We start from the raw sequence: 16,480 nt of genomic DNA, 5'->3' as shown, positions 1-16,480 counted from the left end.
TTTCATAGATTTGCCTTAAGCTCGCACAAACTTTCTTAAAAGATTTCTTTTTAGGAGCTAAATGTAGAGCTAAACACCCTTCTGGTATAGTAACTCCAGCTTTCCCTAGTATCTGACAAGAATAGAGGCTCTCTTCTGCACTGCAATGTTTTTGCATATAATTTCTATTCAAAGAATATGTTCCTGCTTACCTGCTGATATTTATTCCAGACTCCTTCAGCATTTATTTTTTGGAAGATTCTTACTTTTATTAGATTCACTACTACATGGCAAACACCTTAGAGAGAGCTAAGTCCATCAATAGTGGGTACAATGCTAAAGTATTCTATTTGTTCTCCTGCCGTCTGAAGCAAGAGGGTATTGATGCTGAATACATGTGGCTATCTCACTAAGGTGCATAGATACAGCTTTTCAGTAGAGCCCTACTGAGACTGAGGATTTCCTCCCTACAGCCTCATCTCCAGCATCATCTTAGGGATGTACTTTTCCTGCAAACATCTTGCAAGGGACCTACAAGTACCTCTTCAGCACTGTACTTTCATCCTCTCCGGCATGTTTGCTTCTTCAGTAAAATCCCAGGGATGTTCATTCATCAATCTGTGTCTTTGCTGTGATTCTGCTAGTAGCCTTACTCTTTCCCGGGACCTAGGAGTCCTCTTACTTTCCTGTTATATCTGAAAGTGTTGTGGATAGTGACATGGCTTCTGAGCTCCCAAGACTGCTTTGGAACATATAACATTTCGTTCATATTTGAAATTTGGTCCACTGATCCTCTCATTATAATGATTTTGTTCACAATAAAATCCTAAAATCTGATGGTTTTGGTATTACGGAAATGTTCCTTATCTGAAAACATTCTCTGAAGATGTATTTCATTATGAAAATGAATCAACAGTACTAACACATCTGTTTTAATGTTTATAAATTAGATTTTCAGCTTACACTTCACCTTACCTCCAATGCCAGCATTGGAAATTGATCCTTTCATGTCTTATACCCACAGCATATCTATCTCTGTTTTATGTGTCTGCAGTCTCTGCAGCTACCACCCTCCTTTACACAAGGTCATGCAATGTGTAGCCAAAAAAATTGCTCCTGTATGTTAAAAGTGTTTATGCAGGTAATGCCAAATGTTCATGTTCACGTACTTATGGGTCAATTACATGCACATTAAAAGCTGAAGAGAGATCAGAGGGAAAGAAACTGAGCAAGACATTGAACTTACCTCCCTGAAAAGGGAAATTGCAACACTATTACTCTGCAGTTACTTTCCCTGTAAGTGCTCTTTCTGTCACTGTGGCAATGGAAATATGTAACCCATGTTGTTTACCTTCAGGTTTGGAGATTTCCCAGATTCTAAAAGTATCTATTACCAGGCAGATTCAGTTCATGCTAGTTACCCCATCTTACGCTTTTAACCATGTTTAAAGCATAATATAGAAACCTTATACATTATAACTGCATTGATAGACTTCTAGTAATATTTCTCTTTTTATTTTATTTGTTATTGTATTTTATTTTCAGTGTTGTAATTTAGTCAGATCCTATTTGGTTAGAGAGATGCTAAGTGCCCAACGGAAATGATCTTCAGTAAAAAAGTTGTTTGTGATTCTTTCCTAACCTTGATCTTAACTGTATTATTATTGTTATTGTTATTGTTATTATTATTATCTCTAAATACATTGTCTTCTTCATTGTAAAATTTGCTTGATGTTCCTGACACTCTTAGCTCATCTTCTTACAGAAGATTTAAAGAAATCTTACAAAAGGAAAAGAAAGGTTGATGTAAGCTTCGAAGTGGAAGATACTCAGTATTCATCAATGGACTTAATGTCTGGTATAGTAAGTCAAAGAATAACAGAATGGTTGATGTTGGAAGGGACCTCTGGAGGTTGCCTCAGCCAATCCCCTGCTCAAAGAAGGATCAGCTAGAGCAGGTTGCCCAAGACATTGTCCAGTCAGGTTTTGAATATCTCCAAGGATAGAGACTCTATGGTCTCACTGGACAACCCGTTCCAAAGTTTGACAACCCTCACAAAAAAAAGAGGGGCGCTTTGGTTTTTGGTGTTTGTTTTTTTTTTTTTTTTTTTTTGGTATTACGTTTAACTGGAATTTCCTGTACTTTAATTTCTGTCCGTTGCCTCTTATCTTTTTGCTGGATAACACAGAGAACAGTCTGGCTCCAAATTCCTCACTGCCCTCCTCCCTCCCTCAAATCAGGTACTGATACACATGCATAAGATGCCCATGAACTTTCTCTTCTCCAGGCTGTACAGCCCCAGCACTTTCAGCCTCTCCTCATGTGAGAGAAGTTCCACTGACTTAAACATCTTACTAGCCCTTTGCTAGACTCTCTCCAGCAAGTCCATGTTTCTCTTGTATTTTGGTGCCTAGAGCTGTATGCAACACTCTAGTTGTTTCACCCACAGTGAGGGGAAGGATCAACCACCCTCAGCCTACTCACCACACTTTTCCTAATTCAGCCCAGGATACCCTTAGCTTTCTATAGCACAAAGACACACAGCTGTCTCCTGTTCAACTTGGTGTCTGCCAGTGCCTCCAGGTCCTTTTCTACAAAGCTGCTTTCCAGATGGTCAGCAACAGGCATTTACTGGTACATGAGGTTATTACTCCACAGGAATTTCCTGGGGGAAATATGCATTTCATTTTGCTGAACTTCAATAGATTCCTGTCTGCCCAAGCCTCCAGCCTGTCCTTCTGAATGGCAGCACATCATTGAGTGTACCAGCCACTCCTGGTTTTAAGTCATCTGCAAACTTATTGGGGTGAATGCCATCCCATTCTTTGGGTAATTAATGAAGATATTAAATGGCTCCAGTATCAATCCCTGGTGCACACTGCTAGTGACTAGCCTTCAACAGGACTTAATTCTGCTGATCATCAGCCAAGACTTTCAGCATCAGGCAACAGTCACTGTATAGCTGCTTATATACATTTAGTTGAAGCTTTATCACCATCACTCCTAATGCCACTGGGTTGTTTAATTTTTCACAAGAAATAAACAGCTAATTCAAAATACTTTGAAACACTGTTAATCATACTTGAAGTATCTAATTGCACACTATAATGTTGTAATGTTTTAAACATAATGTATTTATGGAATAATTAATTTATTTCTGTGTAAGTATATTTAATCATATTAATGCTATAAAGACAAATTAAAGCACCATATTTCTTCACTATATATAGCCAAACCCAGCATTGAAATAGCTCCTAATGTAATTAGAAGTGTAACATTTTCCAAAAGGAGTATTACCATCACCATCATATAATCTTGCCAAGTTATTATCATAGTCCCTAATTCTGAGTAAACACATCATAAAATTCCAAGACAACAAGGGAAGAAAAAGATTAGAGAAAGCATCCTCGTATACTTTATATATACTCATATACTGGTCTAGGAGAGCAGCTTCATATATTTCAACAGAAGTAAGAATATATCAGAATATCAGACTATTAGAATATATGAACTCATTTCTCTTCACAGATATGGGGAGCCATGAGTTCAGGCACAAGTTCTGTGCGAGTGTCTTATAGGGCACACACTAAGATGTAACAAGTTACCATGGGAAAGGTGGTGGTTCTCCATCATCAGGTCACCTTCATACAGGCAGCAAAGAACGAAGGTAGAGACTTTCTCCTTCATGACAACAAACTCTTACATCTGTGTAAGGGTTTTCTCCTTACATGTCTTGTCTGAGGGCCAAAGCATAGCTCATCATTTAAATTATATGTGAACCAGGGCTGTCTTAACTTGCATGAGTCTGATGTCTGACTCAGGGTGCATGTCTTAACAACCTCAACTTTTTGCCCTGATTCCTTGTCCAGAAAATAACTTTGTGCCTGCATGAAAATTTTAAAATTCTTTCCCCTGCAGTCACAAAGTCCACTGTCTACTATGGGAATTAGCCCTTAGGATTTCCTACAGTAGTGCAGGCAAAACTGTGAGTTGTTGAGCTTTTCAAATCATGGTTAGAAGTGTATTCCAAGGAACCAGTTGTGCTTTAACTCTGAGTGGGCAGAGCAGGAGAAAAGGGGACGTGGAAAACAGTATCTGGAAGTTGAAAGGCACAGAAACACTAATTGCATATTCAGTATGGGAAAAAGGTAATTGGAATGTACCCACATATCCATTTTATACCTAGGTGCATGAGATATCTGAAACAAGGTCCAGGCTCAGGGACAGAACTGCTCTTATACTGGTGATGTAAGTAAGCACCTACAGGAACACTGTACTGGGTGTAACTGCTAGGCTGTCTGGGTAGCCAGTGGCTGCACGATGTCCTCTGTGGAGGAGGCTCAGAGCTGCTCTGGGCCAGCCACCGCTGGCTTTGGTGGGCTCTAACACTGCTGTAAACACCTCATTTTGCACCAAAATTGCAGCAAGGCAGGGAAGCTCCCAGTGCTCTGATTCATACCTGTTTAAGAAAGAGCAGTAATTACTGAAGATATGAGAAAATGGAGAAAGCATGTCCAAAGAAACTGAGGGTACACATGGAAGGAGGCATTGCTGGGGACAAAGCTGGAGCATTACTATTGAAAAGAGGCACTTTATGCCAGAGGAGGTACCTCTGAGGGACTGCAGACTGCAGGTGACCCATGTCAGCACAGAGACATCACCAAGGGATTACAATCATGATCCATGCATAGAAATGGTGAGGAAGCAAGGATCAGCAGAAAGAAAACATTGCTCACTGATCCCAACATCCTACATGGCTGGAAGGACTGGCAAGGGACAAGTGCAACGTGAGTTGAAAACAAGGGAGGCGGATATGTGGAAGGGGCAAGACTCAATCTGAACACAAGGAGGAGAGGTATTTGTTTGTTTTCTTTTTTTCCTCAATACCCAAATAAACAATTAAATTATTGAATTAATTAGCAATAAATTAAATTAAGTAAAATTCCCCACTTTGAGACTGTTTTGCCCACAACAGCTACCACACCATACCTGAGGTGCCTGGCCTACTATGGACACTGCAGGAAAGGAGACAGATCTAGAAACAGCTACAACACTGATGTTGAAAAGACACCTAAACTGGTAGAAACACAATCTGTTTTGTTCAGTAACAGGAAACCTGACATTTTGCTTTCAGTCCTGAATATTCTTTACCAGTGAGGCAAGTTGTAGGTGGAATCAGAAATTAGCAGTGTTGACCATCATGTGGCAGAATCAACCAAGAATGTGTGGAGGAACATGAAGCTGTAGAAAATAAGGCACTACAGACCTATGTGGGTTGGTGATCTGATAACATCTGACTTGCCCAACACTGGATGAATGAACCAAGCAAAGGAACCAGGCAAATATGAAACAGAGATGTTGTCTTTCCCCCCATTCTAATGTAAACTCACCTAATGTTTTCTCTTATGTAAGTTAACTTGAAATCTGTCCTTGCTTTCAGTGAGTGACCTCTAGAGGTCACATCTCACATAAAGTATTCTACAGTTATTCATTTTTAAATTTAGGTCACATCATATTCAGCATTTATTATAGATTTGCATAGGCAGTCACATGATTTAGCTTGCATACAGAAAAAAGTTCAAGTACTGAACTGTAGTCCACTATTCATCTCAGCTCTTCCCGAGTAACCATAAAACAAGATCTGTGTGACAGATGTCTGCCGAGAATGCTTGCAACATGCAGAATATCTAAATCCAAAATCTCTAAATGGAAGAAAAGGTCTATCAGACTTTTCATCAGAAAACCACCTATACAAGAAAAAACTCTTTGCGTTTCTCCAGGACAATGTGCCTTCCAAATTGTATCAGTTTTCTCAGGCTAGATATCCACTAGCACTCTACTGTGCTCAACTTTTCAAAGCCTTTAAGGCCAGAGATATTAATATTAAGATGTTAATATTTGGCAAAAGAAAAGAAATACTAATTTGTTTGTATCAAGTCCTAGTTACACGTCCTTGTTTCACTGCTTGAAATATCAGTTCTCTCTGAAATTTTGGAGCCATGACTAGATAACTTTATTTTCTAATCCTTTTGTATCTATGCTAATAATTATTCTGTATTTTAATACATTGTATTGCTAACTTGATTTCCTGGGTGAACAGGAAATCTATTCCAGAGACCTGAACCCTGGTGAAGTGTCAAATATTTGCTTGTGTCTGTCTGCTGATGGCTAGATGCAACTAGAGCAGATTGGTCACATCCACACGAGTCCTTGTCCCTGGTTCCCTATGCACAACAGATAGTCTTAATGTGTTGGGTTTATTCTGGTGTGGTTTTCCAGTTCCAAGCTTTTGAAATAATATCTTTGTGCACCACAAAGGTGGTGCTTTTATCATATGATAATACATTTTTGTTTTACGGTTACTGGAGTGTGACACAAATGCATGTGTGGGTGTCCAAGGGCACAAGGCTGGCATTGGAGGAATGTGCAATATTAACGACAAACCCAAGCTCATCTAACCATTGCTTTTGGGGGTAACTGTATATACCTACTGGCTTTGTAATCGTGTGTTGGAGCTGCACAAAGCAAAAATAGAGAAAAGTAGCACTGTGGATGGTCCAGGAAGACAGCATTCAAGCTTGCTTCCTGATCGTCTTTCTTTAGTAGCACAGATGTACTGAATTTTTTTTCTCAAAACTCATGTTAAAACTGCATCTGTGAAGGAAAATCTCTGAGGCAAAGGATTTGTTAACATATTCTGAAAGCATTTCATACCAACTATTTTTAGAAACATTATTTTACTGTTAAGTCTAGATGTAAAAAGTGGAAGTCTGACATAGTCTCACTGGTGTATGACTTGAGTGTTTACTACATCAGAATCCATTTTCTATTAATATCCTCCAATATTCTATAGTAAAAAAAAAAAAAAAAAAGTGTTGATCTAAACCTTGAAATACTACAAAAAGAAATTTTTTTACTGTGGTATTGAATATCTCAATAAAGCAGAAATCTTCAGATATATATTGTGTATTACCAGCAGTAATTTACTAGGCTACAGGGACTGAAGATACCAACACACAAGTTTCAGCACTTTCAAACTTCCTAGGCTTTTGCACTAAGCTTAACGGGCTACTTTATGCTTGGTTTTATCTATTAGTTGCTGCTGATGTTCTGTTATGAAGACTAGACCATAACATCTGGCTAACAATGAACATTACTGTCTTTGTAAACTCTTTACTCCTCCTGCTAAATTTCCCTAAGCATTTGATTCTTATATTCCTTTAGTTCTCATCTTGAAGTATCTTATTCCATTCATGGAGGACTTTGTTGTCTTCTTGGAGAGCCTACTCCTGACTTTGTAGGGCTTTTTACTCATCTTGAAGGGCCCTGTTCTCCTCTTGGAGGACGAATTTCTCCTCACCAAGGGCATTTTTTACTCCACAAAGTGTTTTCTCCCTTTCCTTAATAGCTTTACTGTCCTCTTGAAGAACCTTAAGCTGCTTCTTGAAAGCCTTGTTTTCCTCTCATAAAGCTAAAATCTTGCTGAAGAGCTTTTTCCTCCATGGCAAATGCTGTTTCTTGTCCTTTGAGAGCCTTAATCTCTTGAGGGCTTTATTTTGTTGTAGGACCTTTTACTGTTTCTCAAGATGCTTTGTTTCCTCTGAAGAGTTCAAGTGCTTCTGGTGAAGGATTTTATTCTCTTCCCAAAGGACTTTGTTCTGTCTTTGGATAGTTTGATTCTCCTGATAACAGGCTTTGTTCTCCATACAAAAAGCTCTGTTCTTTTGCTGAAAGTTTTGATTGTCTTCTTGAAAGGCCCAATTCTCCTTATAGTTTGGCTAAATTGTGTCAGGTTTAATTTGGTTAAATTGTGAGAGGAGATGACATATGGAGCAGCAGAGGCATCTGATCTTTCTTAAAGAACCTTTATCCTTTGAGTCAGACATTTTGTCACTTAGTTGCACCACTCAAGGGCTGTGCTGTATGGTCCAGAGGGGTGATTCCACCTTTCGTATTCAGTAGTCATGGAACTGAGAACAGAGGTTAAGTGTCCATAAAAGCCTGCTCAAAATAACATAAAAATAACTAACTAACTAACTATAGCACTAACTGTGAAAAAAAAAAAATGGTAAAATAATATCGATATATGACAGGTATTGCATGTTTTTACATGTGCTGAAGTATATACACCAAATTAAATTTCACAAAACTGAGTTAGTTATATAAAGAAAAAGGAATGGATAATTTCTTTTAGAGTCCTAAAACTTTAGTAATTTTTCTCATGGACATATAGCAAGGTGATACACATTCATGGAGGATCCAGATTGTTAATACATATCCTCAGCTGTAATTTGCATTTCTTTACTTTTTTACCTTTTTGCTTTCTTTTTCTTTTTTCTTTTTTTTTCTTTTTTTTTTTACTGTATGATTAAGTGTTTATTTTTCTAGAACTGTCACATTATATACACTTGAATTTGCTGTTAATGTTGTGCTGTTTCTGTTGTAACTCTTGTTCCATGCCAGGGATGGCCTTGAATTTAAGTTTACCTTCACTTTCAGATAAATAAAGACCAATAAAACATAAATATAAAGTGACAAAAAATATTTATAACCCTTTCAGAGGTAGAGCTGGTTGAACCTATATCTTCAGACTTGACTTTATAACTGAGATAAGGTGCAATTAAGCACTTTTTGTTATTATTTATTCCTTATTCTACCCTGCCAGGAGAATGCTAAATTGTTTAAACTGGAGTGAACACACAGGCTAAGTAGATTTTTAGAAGCTTAATTTCTATACATAGGACAATATCGTCATAGCAGGCATGTTTTGGATTTATGCCTGATGTTTGCTAGAAAGCACTAAACAATATATACATATATAATATAAAATATATACAGCTAAATACATATACATGTACATGTACACATATATAATAAAGAAGCTCCCAGATGTTAAGAGAAAATCTATTTTATCAGTGAGTTATGCAGCAGGAGAATTATGATAAATCAAGGAAATTATACAGTACTTATTGTTGTGTAATCTTTGAATCAATATGCCATCTGGCAGCTCATGGCAGAGCTGTCAGGTGAGGCTATCCTCAATGACATCATTGCAAAATGAGTAGCAGCAATGAGACAAAATGAACAGCACTAGTGAATATAGAAGTTGCAAGGGTAAGCATAAGTATTTGTAGGTTTAAGATTCTCTAGCAAGACAGTCTTCGTATTTTTCAATATTTCTTTCATGTTTCTTTATTCATTATGTTCGCTCAAAACATTATTGTCGAGCTCACTGAATGGTTCCTGCCAGTGCTGTTGATGGCTGCCATGAAATATTTTCTTACATAGACTCTGAAGGTAAGCTTTTATTCCTAGCTACCTCAGCACAAATTTGGGCTAACTGTATTTGGAGTTATTTCTAAATTACAGAAATTTCATAGATGAAACAGTATATGTTCTCTATATGATAAAAATTAGACTAAGATTAGTACCCAAAATTACAAATGTTTGAATAAATTTAACAAATTTACATAGAAAGTGAGAAATAAGAAAAAAGCATGATGGTAGGTTGCCTGCAATCTTTGTTGCCCCACAGGCAACATTCTTGATTTCCAGCTCAAACAAAACCCATGCATCCTCTGACAATCATTTTGCTTTGAATAAAAGGATTAATTACTTCAGACACATGCACTTCTTAGATTACACCCGTAACTTGTCTACTCTACGAATTTTGGGGGACAGAGGAATACTGTATTCCAACTTGAAGTATAAACCTGTTTCCAATATTTATTGAGTGACACAACTGCTATTTTTTTTGCTTTTGCTTTGTTGTTTTTTTTAATCAAACACTATGTGCTCAGGATATGAAAAATAGTCCAGTGATCTTATAATCAGATTGGGTGGTTTTGTTTAAATCACTGCACACATCACATCATCTCTTTGTGCTGTCTCTCAGCTCTGTTCTGCATGTTAATTAGGTAGGGAATGGAAATATGGCATGTGAAATGCTCAGTAGTCCCAGGAGATTAATATAAACAACTCCCACCAAAAATGTTGCAGATCAGCCCTCTGAATCCTTTTCTCCAGGATATTTGATTCTCCTGCCTGCACACACAAATTAAATAAGCACAGCAAATGAGTAATACTGAAACCTATATCAAACAAGATCAATATCATGGGTTCATGTATCTTTCCCAGTCCTTTTCCTCACTTTAGCTCCTCTGGGACAATTTAAACCTTATTTCTTCCATGCTTATCACCAATTTAAGTCTGAACATTATAGCTCAGCTAATTTTCTCTTCTGCTTTCTCAGAAATGTCAGTGTGATTAAGCAAAAATGGTTCAGGTAGGTCAGTACCTGTTGTAGGTGTTTTCATGTTAAAATGTGAAGTTAAAAGTAACATTGGTTATTTTTACATGTAGGACACTTCCTTTTATATTTTAGAAATATAAGCAGTAAGGAAAAGCTGTCAGTTTCAGCAAATGACAAAGAATAAGGCAATATTTCCCCCTCAAGATCTCCTGTGTCTTACACTCCTGATTTCTAAGGACCCTGCACAGGAAAAAGAAGGATAATCTGAGCTTGGAAAACAGAGTTTTACTAACCCAGTCCATAGCTGAAGTAAAACAATGCAGCTATAATTACACCAATACTGAGTTACTCCACTAGACTTTCTTAACATTATTTTCCCATTAATGGAACAAAATTACTAAAGTATTAGGTATACCAAGAGTTAGCAATATTTATCAGAAAAAATGAAATGCAAGTTAGCTTGCAATATATTTTAAAGGTTTTTTTAAAAGGTTTTAAAATGTTTTTGAAGGGTTTTCCTCAGAGATTCTTGTGTGATACCTGTATGATCACACTGCTGTTTGCTAATCACAGGAGATATGAAATATAGCAGAATTCTAAGATAATTCAAATTAAAAAAATATTTAAACTGGGTTTTACAATCTTTCAGACACTACATTTTACTATTAAAAGTAATTCTTGTAGTGAGCACTAAGAGCGAAGGCAATGGGAATATATCACTGCAATGTAAGGTGCAGATGCTGGTTTTCAGGGGACAATGTATGTAAGACGTGATATAACAGTGAAAACAATAGTCTAAGCAAACTATGATTTCAGTTTACCAGTTCTTAGTTCTGGTTGTTCTGACCAGAAAGCAAAAATTATGTTTTTCAAAACAAAGTTTTAGTCTAGAAATTTACATTACAATGAAATGCAACAATGCAGACTTTTTTATGAGATCCACTCAGTGAATGTCTAACACAACAGCACACATGGCATCCACGAAAGATGCAGAAAAAAAAATTTGAGTTCCTACTGTAAGCCAGGCAATAACTCAAATACAAACCAGCTTCTCTTTCATCCTTTTTGGATGTCCCCACCACCCACATTTAGCTGTGCTGCTCAGTGGAAATAAGTAGCACAGCAGGAGCATTAACTTTTCTGGTGACACTAGCTAACAATTCAATCTCTGACCGCTACCTCAGAATAGCTAGGCCTACAAAAACGTAAAGTACATGCAAAGAAAAACAGCACAGTTCAAGAAAGTAAGCTTCTAAAATCAAAACCACACAGATTTGATATCTTGTATTACATATGTTAGTTGCTGTTGGATAAACCTAAAAACTCAGACTGGAACCTAAAAACCTAACTCGCATATTTGGCCCATCTGGCACTTCTATTCTGACAATTTTATGCTGATGTGGCTTCTTTTTTAGGTCATTCAAACTCATGATTTTCTCTCTCAAGCAGATATAAAATGTCTGTTGCTTCCAGGAGACTGAAAACCTGGACTAAGACAGATCTTTGCTCTACCTGCCGGCGATTAGCAGTGTACCGCAGAGAGCAAAAGTTGATGGTGTTGTACATCTGTGCATTCAGCATTCAGTGGCACTAAGCCACTAGTCTCTTTTCTGCATGACCAACTGACTAATTACTGTACTTGGCCTTTTTGAGTCCCTTCAATTAATGCAATGTGCAGTTGCACACAGTGATGGAGTCACCCATACAGAACAGAATCTGGGCCAGAATTAGTCTCTAAGTCCCAGAAGCACCTGTTACAAATACAAAGTGTCCAGATGGTCTGGTCTTTGTGGGAAAGTGTCAAGAATTGACTTATCTGTCTTTCTTACTTTTGGTTTAAGGTCATAAACATGATTCTTTTGAAGCAGAAAGCCAATCACATTTACGGGATGGGGAGAGAAAATAAAAAATAAAAAAGGAAAAAAGAGAAAGGAAACATAGGATAAATGCAAAACCCACTCCATTTGTAAATCTTAATGACCCAATAGAGCTCGTTGTTATCATGTTCTGGACAGGCAAATGGGTTTAGCCTGTGATTACAATGCAGCCTTCAACATAATTAGATAGATTTATTTAAACACAGCTGTAAACCATAAAAATGTGAAATATTAGTGATCGTAAATTCCACAGTTTGTAAATTCAAACTTAAATCTCCAGTCAGCTATTTTGCTTTGGTTTTGTTTAGAAACACTAGAAAATACTGCTCTTCTTTCACTGTCTTTTTTATGGATATCGGTTATTTGAGTTTATAACAGTCAAGATTGTTCCTGAATGCTGATTCACTTTTTAACAGTATGTTGCTTAATTCATGAGTGTTTTTCCTCCTTTGAAAATGACATTTGAGATCAGTGACTCCACTGGCAACAACCATGGTGTTTGCATCCCATGCCTTCTCAGTTGCGTGAGATGGAGGAAGAAATATGCAGGTTTTTTGTCAGATCCTGAAAGCAGTTAGGTTATATCAAACAATAACCAGGAACAATGGCAATCATGGCTTCCTAATATGTCTGTTTTAATAGAAAAAATAATGTTTCATGCATTGCTGAAAGCTCTTTTTTTCCTACTTTACCTCTCCATTTGCTTGCTTGCTTTCTTACTTCGTTCCTTGTGTCCTCTTTCTGCCTTTACATAGCCACTCAATATGAAGGAGAAATGAGAGGGGTAAGAGAGAAAGAAAGAGAGTTGAGAAAAGAGAGGAAGCTATTTCAGTAGAAGGAAAATGTGGGAGAGTAATAAAACGTATGTTCTGCCCATCAATCATTTGGCTTGTATGAAATATTTATTCTCCTGTGTAGGGTCTGTAAACTTTAAATGCCTGAAATGCCTACCATTATATCCCTGCATGTTCGCTTAACACAAAAAGAAACACATCACAAATAGCTTTCTGAGTTCCTAACTCAAATTTGAACAGCAATGATTGAATTAATGTTAGTCACATTGGAAACATGCCTATTTTTATTATTCATAATTACTGAGATAATATTGGCTACTATAAAATGTGTAAGAGACATCCAGTATTTTTAAGTATAAAATACAGTAAAGTAACAGCTACTACCAATAATTATGGTTTGGCTTTATTTTGTAGTTGATGCATTATTTCCTTGGATTTTGGAGACACTATAATGTATACTGAACAAATTTTCTGTATTTTCAACAGCTCAAGTGACATATGCTACTTGAAATAAATCCTCTAAGTGGATTGATTCGCATGATGGTTTAAAATATGAATATTAATCAATACTTTACTGGATTTTGGAAAAATCACAGAACCAATATTTGAATTTAAAATGTGAAAAGAGCATGGAAGTAGCATGAGGAAAGGATATATTTCATATATCCCAAGGACAGATAATTCAATTTTTGCCCTTAACTGTAAAAAGGGATATGAAAGCTAAGATGCTATTTTTGTTAAACACGTGGAAACACAAAGACAAGGCAATGTTGTTAACATGTCAGAAAGGTTGAGTCATGCTCCATTATTCTTTGACCTTGCTATATTTACTTAATAAACCTGTGAAATACTGCATACCCCAATTTCTAAGAAAGAACAGTGGCTCTATCTGTAAAGGGCTACAGCTATGGGCATTTAGCTAGGCATTTTCTTCTAATGACATTTCTGTGCTTTCGCCTGGTTGTATCAGAGCAGTCAGACTTGGGGCAGAGCTGGACTTCAGAGCCACATATGTAGGCAAGCGGACATTGGAAAAATCATTGGGTCAGATCCAACAACCTGACAGAACTGAAGCTGCTGTAGTTCCATACTACCAGGAGCAACGTGTAGAGAGTCTGAGCATGTATTCCCAGCAGGCACATGCATACAGAGCACACGTTCACCACACATATACATGTGTATATATATGGCTGACTGCACAGGTCAAGACAGACAGACACATTCAGCACTCATACAAATGCAGATACCACCGGCAGCCTCATCCTGCTCCCCTCCTTGGCTGAGCAGGATGGTCTGCTAGTGAGAGTGTACGTATCTATGCACACATGCACAAGGTGGTTCCCTCCAGCAGCTGGGCTCAAACAGTCAACTCAGCAGCTGCCCCTGGATCCCACCTCCCTGATTGCTGGCATTTGGACATATGAACTCCTGAGGCTATAGTCCCACTCACGTTGCTAGTACAGATGATCTCACTCTCATACACACCTGGCCAGGCCTGTTTCCTAGTAGTCAGTTTCCTGTAGTTTTGCTCTTGGAGATACACACACATACTCTTGTCTCCCAGGCCACTTCACCTACTTGCTGGCTAGTCCAGCGTGATGTTTGTTAGTGATCACACACTCACTTGAATGCCCATGCTCTCCAGAGGTGTTGTCACCACTAACACAGGGGCCTCGTGACCCAAGGTCCTACTCCAGAAGCTGGCAGTTAAGCCTACTCAGTCGAGCCTCTCCCATCACTGGTACTAAGGACACATAGGCTCTCCAACCTGTTCCCTTACTCCAGTTGCTGCACTAAGATCCCCATACACCCCTATTCTCCCCAAGTCCATCACCCATGAAAGAGTTAGAAATGAATTTTAGAAAGGAATTTAATCAATAAATAGGGCAGACTGTGCTGACCAGGTGCAGGGTGTAGGTAGACAAGTGCACTGACCAGCAAACTATTGACTGACTGGGGCCTTTTTACATGCCTTATGCATTTATTTTCCTACACTTCTTCCTCCCCAAATAATCTAAATATATTTTCTTCCCTTTGGTTCCTCTTCAAAATGCCCCATAATAACCCCTGTGCACTCCTGAAATGCTGTCTCCCTGCAGCCACATTGTGTCCCACAGCCTTAAATTGGGTTCCTGCTTGTGATGGTGCCCCTGCACTCTGTGGAGATGAGTCTTTGATGGGCTGATGGGTCCTGTGATGGGCCAGAGAGTAGCCAGGGCAGAGTATTATTCAACAGAGCACAGAAAGGCAATAGCAAATTGTCTTTCTTTGCTCTGTTGTGGGTGTGCAGACAAGCTTTTACCACATAACCTAACATGTACATCTGCTAGCACGGCCACACAGTCTGCTCAGTGGAGTTTGTTTCTAGAAGCCAGCTTTCTCCATTGCAAAACATGAACTGAGTGCAACTGTGAGTAATCACAGCTGTGAAAGATGTATTTTAAAGCCACCATTTGTATTGGACAGGTGTTATTTTGTTGGAAACTCATATTCATGTTATCACCCATACAATTGTTTTAAAGCAAGGAATATTACAGGAATTTAGCTGTACTTTAAAACAGCTAATTGGGGGGGGGGGGATCTATTTATCTTTCTAAGTAATAACAAATAATAAATTTATCTTCCTAGTTGCTAACTGCAAACTATATATATCATATGAACTATATGTCATTATATAGATATATATGAGTATCTATGTACTATTTCATATATATTCACTATAAAATATACTCACAACGTAATATATGTACAGATACGATTAGAAATGACAAATTAGGTGGTTTCGTGTCAAATATTTTTGTTTTCATCTCACACAGAGTGATATTCATCCCATCTAAATTCTGATGCCTAATAGCTACGCATTTGAATTAAAATAAGTCACTCTAGACTTTCTTCATAGTCACTTCAGAGAAATACATACCTCCAGAAACATCTCCTATTAACATAGGCATCTAAGAGAAATAAAATGAATCACTGCTATCATCTAGATGCACTTATTTTTGTTCATTAATCCAAGCTGACTAGCTAAGACAGATATCTATATTTCAGGTAAATAAAATAGTTTGAATCCAGCATCGTGTAAGACAGAGGTAGAAAATAGCTGTCAGAGAACATCTCCATATCCATCTCAAATGTGAAATTTTCTTTTATTACACCTTTTCTATAAGACAAAATGTAACAAAAACTTCCAAGAAATTAAATGTTGATAGCATTTTTCATTTGCTTTGAAAATGACTTTGTGAAATTCAGTCATGGGCACACAGGTCATTTAAGAGAAAAAGTCCTGATTTACTGGAACACACCAAATCAGTATCTGACAGAGAAAAGGCAGTTTTACAGTCTCTTCCTAACTTGAGCCAACATATATATGAGGGAAGAATTAACACCCTGAAGCATGTCATGCCTCCACTCCTACCTGTTCAATTAGTGACAGGCTGAAACTGTAGCTCTCATCATCATTCTTAGTAATAGCAGAAGATCCTTTGCTCAAAGACCCATCTGAAATCAAAATACTAATTTAATGATAATTCCTTAAAAAAACATGTAACTTTTATAGGAATCATTAATAGTTTACTAT

At 37.6% G+C, this 16,480-nt stretch overlaps 1 pseudogene; it reads right to left on the bottom strand.

The window, feature by feature from the left end:
- Positions 1-7,200: 7,200 nt before the first annotated feature.
- LOC130144326 (uncharacterized) overlaps positions 7,201-16,480 on the bottom strand; it is a 97,229-nt pseudogene continuing 87,949 nt past the window's right edge.

Source organism: Falco biarmicus, chromosome 2, assembly GCF_023638135.1.
Source record: "Falco biarmicus isolate bFalBia1 chromosome 2, bFalBia1.pri, whole genome shotgun sequence".
In the NCBI taxonomy this organism is placed as follows: Eukaryota; Metazoa; Chordata; class Aves; order Falconiformes; family Falconidae; genus Falco; species Falco biarmicus.
Note: the sequence above shows the minus strand (reverse complement) of the source record. Positions and strands in the feature narration are given on the sequence as shown.